This window comes from Salvelinus alpinus, chromosome 3, assembly GCF_045679555.1.
Source record: "Salvelinus alpinus chromosome 3, SLU_Salpinus.1, whole genome shotgun sequence".
NCBI classification, from domain to species: Eukaryota; Metazoa; Chordata; class Actinopteri; order Salmoniformes; family Salmonidae; genus Salvelinus; species Salvelinus alpinus.
Window position 1 is genome coordinate 106,550,610 of NC_092088.1, and position 12,418 is coordinate 106,563,027.

Here is a 12,418-nt window from a genome sequence, read left to right on the forward strand (position 1 = left end):
ACTACCACTATCAGATTAGAGCCATAATGGAGACTAGGTATCTACCACCCCTCTACCACTACCAGATTAGAGCCATAATGGAGACTAGGTATCTACCACCCCACTACCACTATCAGATTAGAGCCATAAGGGCACTAGGCATCTACCACCACACTACCACTATCAGATTAGAGCCATAAGGGCACTAGACATCTACCACCCCGCTACCACTATCAGATTAGAGCCATAAGGGCACTAGACATCTACCACCCCACTACCACTATCAGATTAGAGCCATAAGGGCACTAGACATCTACCACCCCACTACCACTATCAGATTAGAGCCATAAGGGCACTAGGTATCTACCACCCCACTACCACTATCAGATTAGAGCCATAAGGGCACTAGGCATCTACCACCACACTACCACTATCAGATTAGAGCCATAAGGGCACTAGGCATCTACCACCCCGCTACCACTATCAGATTAGAGCGATAATGGAGACTAGGTATCTACCACCAAACTACCACTATCAGATTAGAGCCATAAGGGCACTAGGCATCTTTCACCCCACTACCACTATCAGATTAGAGCCATAAAGTCACTAGGCATCTACCACCCCACTACCACTATCAGATTAGAGCCATAATGGAGACTAGGTATCTACCACCAAACTACCACTATCAGATTAGAGCCGTAATGGAGACTAGGTATCTACCACCCCACTACCACTATCAGATTAGAGCCATAAGGGCACTAGGCATCTACCACCCCACTACCACTATCAGATTAGAGCCATAAAGGCACTAGGCATCTACCACCCCACTACCACTATCAGATTAGAGCCATAATGGAGACTAGGTATCTACCACACCACTACCACTACCAGATTAGAGCCATAAGGGCACTAGGCATCTACCACCCCACTACCACTATCAGATTAGAGCCATAAAGGCACTAGGCATCTACCACCCCACTACCACTACCAGATTAGAGCCATAATGGAGACTAGGTATCTACCACACCACTACCACTACCAGATTAGAGCCATAATGGAGACTAGGTATCTACCACCCCACTACCACTACCAGATTAGAGCCATAATGGAGACTAGGTATCTACCACCCCACTACCACTACCAAATTTGAGCCATAATGGAGAATAGGTATCTACCACCCCACTACCACTATCAGATTAGAGCCATAATGGAGACTAGGTATCTACCACCCCCACTACCTCTATCAGATTAGAGCCATAATGGAGAGTAGGTATCTTCCACCCCACTACCACTATCAGATTAGAGCCATAATGGAGACTAGGTATCTCCCACCCCACTACCACTATCAGATTAGAGCCATAATGGAGACTAGGTATCTACCACCCCTCTACCACTACCAGATTAGAGCCATAATGGAGACTAGGTATCTACCACCCCACTACCACTATCAGATTAGAGCCATAAGGGCACTAGGCATCTACCACCACACTACCACTATCAGATTAGAGCCATAAGGGCACTAGGCATCTACCACCCCGCTACCACTATCAGATTAGAGCCATAAGGGCACTAGACATCTACCACCCCACTACCACTATCAGATTAGAGCCATAAGGGCACTAGACATCTACCACCCCACTACCACTATCAGATTAGAGCCATAAGGGCACTAGGTATCTACCACCCCACTAACACTATCAGATTAGAGCCATAAGGGCACTAGGCATCTACCACCACACTACCACTATCAGATTAGAGCCATAAGGGCACTAGGCATCTACCACCCCGCTACCACTATCAGATTAGAGCCATAATGGAGACTAGGTATCTACCACCAAACTACCACTATCAGATTAGAGCCATAAGGGCACTAGGCATCTTTCACCCCACTACCACTATCAGATTAGAGCCATAAAGTCACTAGGCATCTACCACCCCACTACCACTATCAGATTAGAGCCATAATGGAGACTAGGTATCTACCACCAAACTACCACTATCAGATTAGAGCCATAATGGAGACTAGGTATCTACCACCCCACTACCACTATCAGATTAGAGCCATAAAGGCACTAGGCATCTACCACCCCACTACCACTATCAGATTAGAGCCATAAAGGCACTAGGCATCTACCACCCCACTACCACTATCAGATTAGAGCCATAATGGAGACTAGGTATCTACCACCCCACTACCTCTATAAAATTAGAGCCATAAGGGCACTAGGCATCTAAAACCCCACTACCACTATCAGATTAGGGCCATAAAGTGACTAGGCATCTACCACCCCACTACCACTATAAGATTAGAGCCATAATGGAGACTAGGTATCTACCACCCCACTACCACTACCAGATTAGAGCCATAATGGAGATTAGATATCTACAACACCACTACCAATACCAGATTAGAGCCATAATGGAGACTAGGTATCTACCACCCCACTACCACTATTAGATTAGAGCCATAATGGAGACTAGGTATCTCCCACCCCACTACCACTATCAGATTAGAGCCATAAAGGCACTAGGCATCTACCACCCCACTACCACTATCAGATTAGAGCCATAATGGAGACTAGGTATCTACCACCCCACTACCACTATCAGATTAGAGCCATAAGGGCACTAGGCATCTATCACCCCACTACCACTATCAGATAAGAGCCATAAAGGCACTAGGCATCTACCACCCCACTACCACTATCAGATTAGAGCCATAATGGAGACTAGGTATCTACCACCCCACTACCACTATCAGATTAGAGCCACAAGGGCACTAGGCATCTACCACCCCACTACCACTATCAGATTAGAGCCATAAAGTCACTAGGCATCTACCACCCCACTACCACTATCAGATTAGAGCCATAATGGAGACTAGGTATCTACCACCCCACTACCACTATCAGATTAGAGCCATAATGGAGACTAGGTATCTACCACCCCAATACCACTACCAGATTAGAGCCATAATGGAGACTAGGTATCTACAACACCACTACCACTACCAGATTAGAGCCATAATGGAGACTAGGTATCTACCACCCCACTACCACTATCAGATTAGAGCCATAATGGAGACTAGGTATCTTCCACCCCACTACCACTACCAGATTAGAATCATAATGGAGACTAGGTATATACCACCCCACTACCACTACCAAATTTGAGCCATAATGGAGAATTGGTATCTACCACCCCACTACCACTATCAGATTAGAGCCATAATGGAGACTAGGTATCTACCACCCCCACTACCTCTATCAGATTAGAGCCATAATGGAGAGTAGGTATCTTCCACCCCACTACCACTATCAGATTAGAGCCATAATGGAGACTAGGTATCTACCACCCCACTACCACTATCAGATTAGAGCCATAATGGAGAATAGGTATCTACCACCCCACTACCACTACCAGATTAGAGCCATAATGGAGATTAGGTATCTACCACCCCACTACCACTATCAGATTAGAGCCATAATGGAGACTAGGTATCTTCCACCCCACTACCACTATCAGATTAGAGCCATAATGGAGACTAGGTATCTACCACCCTACTACCACTACCAGATTAGAGCCATAATGGAGACTAGGTATCTACCACCCCACTACCACTATCAGATTAGAGCCACAAGGGCACTAGGCATCTACCACCCCACTACCACTATCAGATTAGAGCCATAAAGTCACTAGGCATCTACCACCCCACTACCACTATCAGATTAGAGCCATAATGGAGACTAGGTATCTACCACCCCACTACCACTATCAGATTAGAGCCATAATGGAGACTAGGTATCTACCACCCCAATACCACTACCAGATTAGAGCCATAATGGAGACTAGGTATCTACCACCCCACTACCACTACCAAATTAGAGCCATAATGGAGACTAGGTATCTACCACCCTACTACCACTACCAGATTAGAGCCATAATGGAGACTAGGTATCTACCACCCCACTACCACTATCAGATTAGAGCCACAAGGGCACTAGGCATCTACCACCCCACAACCACTATCAGATTAGAGCCATAAAGTCACTAGGCATCTACCACCCCACTACCACTATCAGATTAGAGCCATAAAGGCACTAGGTATCTACCACCCCTCTACCACTACCAGATTAGAGCCATTATGGAGATTAGGTATCTACCACCCCACTACCACTATCAGATTAGAGCCATAATGGAGACTAGGTATCTTCCACCCCACTACCACTACCAGATTAGAGCCATAATGGAGACTAGGTATATTCTACCCCACTACCACTATCAGATTAGAGCCATAAAGGCACTAGGAATCTACCACCCCACTACCACTATCAGATTAGAGCCATAATGGAGAATAGGTATCTACCACCCCTCTACCACTACCAGATTAGAGCCATTATGGAGATTAGGTATCTACCACCCCACTACCACTATCAGATTAGAGCCATAATGGAGACTAGGTATCTTCCACCCCACTACCACTATCAGATTAGAGCCATAATGGAGACTAGGTATCTACCACCCTACTACCACTACCAGATTAGAGCCATAATGGAGACTAGGTATCTACCACCCCACTACCACTATCAGATTAGAGCCACAAGGGCACTAGGCATCTACCACCCCACTACCACTATCAGATTAGAGCCATAAAGTCACTAGGCATCTACCACCCCACTACCACTATCAGATTAGAGCCATAATGGAGACTAGGTATCTACCACCCCACTACCACTATCAGATTAGAGCCATAATGGAGACTAGGTATCTACCACCCCAATACCACTACCAGATTAGAGCCATAATGGAGACTAGGTATCTACCACCCCACTACCACTACCAAATTAGAGCCATAATGGAGACTAGGTATCTACCACCCCACTACCACTATCAGATTAGAGCCATAATGGAGACTAGGTATCTACCACCCCACTACCACTATCAGATTAGAGCCACAAGGGCACTAGGCATCTACCACCCCACTACCACTATCAGATTAGAGCCATAAAGTCACTAGGCATCTACCACCCCACTACCACTATCAGATTAGAGCCATAAAGGCACTAGGTATCTACCACCCCTCTACCACTACCAGATTAGAGCCATTATGGAGATTAGGTATCTACCACCCCACTACCACTATCAGATTAGAGCCATAATGGAGACTAGGTATCTTCCACCCCACTACCACTACCAGATTAGAGCCATAATGGAGACTAGGTATATTCTACCCCACTACCACTATCAGATTAGAGCCATAAAGGCACTAGGAATCTACCACCCCACTACCACTATCAGATTAGAGCCATAATGGAGACTAGGTATCTACTACCCCACTACCACTATCAGATTAGAGCCATAAGGGCACTAGGCATCTATCACCCCACTACCACTATCAGATAAGAGCCATAAAGGCACTAGGCATCTACCACCCCACTACCACTATCAGATTAGAGCCATAATGGAGACTAGGTATCTACCACCCCACTACCACTATCAGATTAGAGCCACAAGGGCACTAGGCATCTACCACCCCACTACCACTATCAGATTAGAGCCATAAAGTCACTAGGCATCTACCACCCCACTACCACTATCAGATTAGAGCCATAATGGAGACTAGGTATCTACCACCCCACTACCACTATCAGATTAGAGCCATAATGGAGACTAGGTATCTACCACCCCAATACCACTACCAGATTAGAGCCATAATGGAGACTAGGTATCTACCACCCCACTACCACTACCAAATTAGAGCCATAATGGAGACTAGGTATCTACCACCCTACTACCACTACCAGATTAGAGCCATAATGGAGACTAGGTATCTACCACCCCACTACCACTATCAGATTAGAGCCACAAGGGCACTAGGCATCTACCACCCCACTACCACTATCAGATTAGAGCCATAAAGGCACTAGGTATCTACCACCCCTCTACCACTACCAGATTAGAGCCATTATGGAGATTAGGTATCTACCACCCCACTACCACTATCAGATTAGAGCCATAATGGAGACTAGGTATCTTCCACCCCACTACCACTACCATATTAGAGCCATAATGGAGACTAGGTATCTTCTACCCCACTACCACTATCAGATTAGAGCCATAAAGGCACTAGGAATCTACCACCCCACTACCACTATCAGATTAGAGCCATAATGGAGACTAGGTATCTACTACCCCACTACCACTATCAGATTAGAGCCATAAGGGCACTAGGCATCTATCACCCCACTACCACTATCAGATAAGAGCCATAAAGGCACTAGGCATCTACCACCCCACTACCACTATCAGATTAGAGCCATAATGGAGACTAGGTATCTACCACCCCACTACCACTATCAGATTAGAGCCACAAGGGCACTAGGCATCTACCACCCCACTACCACTATCAGATTAGAGCCATAAAGTCACTAGGCATCTACCACCCCACTACCACTATCAGATTAGAGCCATAATGGAGACTAGGTATCTACCACCCCACTACCACTATCAGATTAGAGCCATAATGGAGACTAGGTATCTACCACCCCAATACCACTACCAGATTAGAGCCATAATGGAGACTAGGTATCTACCACCCCACTACCACTACCAAATTAGAGCCATAATGGAGACTAGGTATCTACCACCCCACTACCACTACCAGATTAGAGCCATAATGGAGACTAGGTATCTACCACCCCACTACCACTATCAGATTAGAGCCACAAGGGCACTAGGCATCTACCACCCCACTACCACTATCAGATTAGAGCCATAAAGGCACTAGGTATCTACCACCCCTCTACCACTACCAGATTAGAGCCATTATGGAGATTAGGTATCTACCACCCCACTACCACTATCAGATTAGAGCCATAATGGAGACTAGGTATCTTCCACCCCACTACCACTATCAGATTAGAGCCATAATGGAGACTAGGTATCTACAACACCACTACCACTACCAGATTAGAATCATAATGGAGACTAGGTATCTACCACCCCACTACCACTACCAAATTAGAGCCATAATGGAGACTAGGTATCTACCACCACACTACCACTATCAGATTAGAGCCATAAGGGCACTAGGCATCTACCACCCCGCTACCACTATCAGATTAGAGCCATAAGGGCACTAGACATCTACCACCCCACTACCACTATCAGATTAGAGCCATAAGGGCACTAGGCATCTACCACCACACTACCACTATCAGATTAGAGCCATAAGGGCACTAGGCATCTACCACCCCGCTACCACTATCAGATTAGAGCCATAATGGAGACTAGGTATCTACCACCAAACTACCACTATCAGATTAGAGCCATAAGGGCACTAGGCATCTTTCACCCCACTACCACTATCAGATTAGAGCCATAAAGTCACTAGGCATCTACCACCCCACTACCACTATCAGATTAGAGCCATAATGGAGACTAGGTATCTACCACCAAACTACCACTATCAGATTAGAGCCATAATGGAGACTAGGTATCTACCACCCCACTACCACTATCAGATTAGAGCCATAAAGGCACTAGGCATCTACCACCCCACTACCACTATCAGATTAGAGCCATAAAGGCACTAGGCATCTACCACCCCACTACCACTATCAGATTAGAGCCATAATGGAGACTAGGTATCTACCACCCCACTACCTCTATAAGATTAGAGCCATAAGGGCACTAGGCATCTAAAACCCCACTACCACTATCAGATTAGGGCCATAAAGGCACTAGGCATCTACCACCCCACTACCACTATCAGATTAGAGCCATAATGGAGACTAGGTATCTACCACCCCACTACCACTATCAGATTAGAGCCATAAAGGCACTAGGCATCTACCACCCCACTACCACTATCAGATTAGAGCCATAATGGAGACTAGGTATCTACCACCCCACTACCACTATCAGATTAGAGCCACAAGGGCACTAGGCATCTACCACCCCACTACCACTATCAGATTAGAGCCATAAAGTCACTAGGCATCTACCACCCCACTACCACTATCAGATTAGAGCCATAATGGAGACTAGGTATCTACCACCCCACTACCACTATCAGATTAGAGCCATAATGGAGACTAGGTATCTACCACCCCAATACCACTACCAGATTAGAGCCATAATGGAGACTAGGTATCTACCACACCACTACCACTACCAGATTAGAGCCATAATGGAGACTAGGTATCTACCACCCCACTACCACTATCAGATTAGAGCCATAATGGAGACTAGGTATCTACCACCCTACTACCACTACCAGATTAGAGCCATAATGGAGACTAGGTATCTACCACCCCACTACCACTATCAGATTAGAGCCACAAGGGCACTAGGCATCTACCACCCCACTACCACTATCAGATTAGAGCCATAAAGTCACTAGGCATCTACCACCCCACTACCACTATCAGATTAGAGCCATAATGGAGACTAGGTATCTACCACCCCACTACCACTATCAGATTAGAGCCATAATGGAGACTAGGTATCTACAACACCACTACCACTACCAGATTAGAATCATAATGGAGACTATGTATCTACCACCCCACTACCACTACCAAATTAGAGCCATAATGGAGACTAGGTATCTACCACCACACTACCACTATCAGATTAGAGCCATAAGGGCACTAGGCATCTACCACCCCGCTACCACTATCAGATTAGAGCCATAAGGGCACTAGACATCTACCACCCCACTACCACTATCAGATTAGAGCCATAAGGGCACTAGACATCTACCACCCCACTACCACTATCAGATTAGAGCCATAAGGGCACTAGGCATCTACCACCACACTACCACTATCAGATTAGAGCCATAAGGGCACTAGGCATCTACCACCCCGCTACCACTATCAGATTAGAGCCATAATGGAGACTAGGTATCTACCACCAAACTACCACTATCAGATTAGAGCCATAAGGGCACTAGGCATCTTTCACCCCACTACCACTATAAGATTAGAGCCATAAAGTCACTAGGCATCTACCACCCCACTACCACTATCAGATTAGAGCCATAATGGAGACTAGGTATCTACCACCAAACTACCACTATCAGATTAGAGCCATAATGGAGACTAGGTATCTACCACCCCACTACCACTATCAGATTAGAGCCATAAAGGCACTAGGCATCTACCACCCCACTACCACTATCAGATTAGAGCCATAAAGGCACTAGGCATCTACCACCCCACTACCACTATCAGATTAGAGCCATAATGGAGACTAGGTATCTACCACCCCACTACCACTATTAGATTAGAGCCATAATGGAGACTTGGTATCTCCCACCCCACTACCACTATCAGATTAGAGCCATAAAGGCACTAGGCATCTACCACCCCACTACCACTATCAGATTAGAGCCATAATGGAGATTAGATATCTACAACACCACTACCAATACCAGATTAGAGCCATAATGGAGACTAGGTATCTACCACCCCACTACCACTATTAGATTAGAGCCATAATGGAGACTTGGTATCTCCCACCCCACTACCACTATCAGATTAGAGCCATAAAGGCACTAGGCATCTACCACCCCACTACCACTATCAGATTAGAGCCATAATGGAGACTAGGTATCTACCACCCCACTACCACTATCAGATTAGAGCCATAAGGGCACTAGGCATCTATCACCCCACTACCACTATCAGATAAGAGCCATAAAGGCACTAGGCATCTACCACCCCACTACCACTATCAGATTAGAGCCATAATGGAGACTAGGTATCTACCACCCCACTACCACTATCAGATTAGAGCCACAAGGGCACTAGGCATCTACCACCCCACTACCACTATCAGATTAGAGCCATAAAGTCACTAGGCATCTACCACCCCACTACCACTATCAGATTAGAGCCATAATGGAGACTAGGTATCTACCACCCCACTACCACTATCAGATTAGAGCCATAATGGAGACTAGGTATCTACCACCCCAATACCACTACCAGATTAGAGCCATAATGGAGACTAGGTATCTACAACACCACTACCACTACCAGATTAGAGCCATAATGGAGACTAGGTATCTACCACCCCACTACCACTATCAGATTAGAGCCATAATGGAGACTAGGTATCTTCCACCCCACTACCACTACCAGATTAGAATCATAATGGAGACTAGGTATATACCACCCCACTACCACTACCAAATTTGAGCCATAATGGAGAATTGGTATCTACCACCCCACTACCACTATCAGATTAGAGCCATAATGGAGACTAGGTATCTACCACCCCCACTACCTCTATCAGATTAGAGCCATAATGGAGAGTAGGTATCTTCCACCCCACTACCACTATCAGATTAGAGCCATAATGGAGACTAGGTATTTACCACCCCACTACCACTATCAGATTAGAGCCATAATGGAGACTAGGTATCTTCCACCCCACTACCACTATCAGATTAGAGCCATAATGGAGACTAGGTATCTACCACCCTACTACCACTACCAGATTAGAGCCATAATGGAGACTAGGTATCTACCACCCCACTACCACTATCAGATTAGAGCCACAAGGGCACTAGGCATCTACCACCCCACTACCACTATCAGATTAGAGCCATAAAGTCACTAGGCATCTACCACCCCACTACCACTATCAGATTAGAGCCATAATGGAGACTAGGTATCTACCACCCCACTACCACTATCAGATTAGAGCCATAATGGAGACTAGGTATCTACCACCCCAATACCACTACCAGATTAGAGCCATAATGGAGACTAGGTATCTACCACCCCACTACCACTACCAAATTAGAGCCATAATGGAGACTAGGTATCTACCACCCTACTACCACTACCAGATTAGAGCCATAATGGAGACTAGGTATCTACCACCCCACTACCACTATCAGATTAGAGCCACAAGGGCACTAGGCATCTACCACCCCACTACCACTATCAGATTAGAGCCATAAAGTCACTAGGCATCTACCACCCCACTACCACTATCAGATTAGAGCCATAAAGGCACTAGGTATCTACCACCCCTCTACCACTACCAGATTAGAGCCATTATGGAGATTAGGTATCTACCACCCCACTACCACTATCAGATTAGAGCCATAATGGAGACTAGGTATCTTCCACCCCACTACCACTACCAGATTAGAGCCATAATGGAGACTAGGTATCTTCTACCCCACTACCTCTGTCAGATTAGAGCCATAATGGAGACTAGGTATCTCCCACCCCACTACCACTATCAGATTAGAGCCATAAAGGCACTAGGAATCTACCACCCCACTACCACTATCAGATTAGAGCCATAATGGAGACTAGGTATCTACTACCCCACTACCACTATCAGATTAGAGCCATAAGGGCACTAGGCATCTATCACCCCACTACCACTATCAGATAAGAGCCATAAAGGCACTAGGCATCTACCACCCCACTACCACTATCAGATTAGAGCCATAATGGAGACTAGGTATCTACCACCCCACTACCACTATCAGATTAGAGCCACAAGGGCACTAGGCATCTACCACCCCACTACCACTATCAGATTAGAGCCATAAAGTCACTAGGCATCTACCACCCCACTACCACTATCAGATTAGAGCCATAATGGAGACTAGGTATCTACCACCCCACTACCACTATCAGATTAGAGCCATAATGGAGACTAGGTATCTACCACCCCAATACCACTACCAGATTAGAGCCATAATGGAGACTAGGTATCTACCACCCCACTACCACTACCAAATTAGAGCCATAATGGAGACTAGGTATCTACCACCCTACTACCACTACCAGATTAGAGCCATAATGGAGACTAGGTGTCTACCACCCCACTACCACTATCAGATTAGAGCCACAAGGGCACTAGGCATCTACCACCCCACTACCACTATCAGATTAGAGCCATAAAGTCACTAGGCATCTACCACCCCACTACCACTATCAGATTAGAGCCATAAAGGCACTAGGTATCTACCACCCCTCTACCACTACCAGATTAGAGCCATAATGGAGATTAGGTATCTACCACCCCACTACCACTACCAGATTAGAGCCATAATGGAGACTAGGTATCTACCACCCCACTACCACTATCAGATTAGAGCCATAATGGAGACTAGGTATCTTCTACCCCACTACCTCTGTCAGATTAGAGTCATAATGGAGACTAGGTATCTCCCACCCCACTACCACTATCAGATTAGAGCCATAAAGGCACTAGGAATCTACCACCCCACTACCACTATCAGATTAGAGCCATAATGGAGACTAGGTATCTACTACCCCACTACCACTTTCAGATTAGAGCCATAAGGGCACTAGGCATCTATCACCCCACTACCACTATCAGATAAGAGCCATAAAGGCACTAGGCATCTACCACCCCACTACCACTATCAGATTAGAGC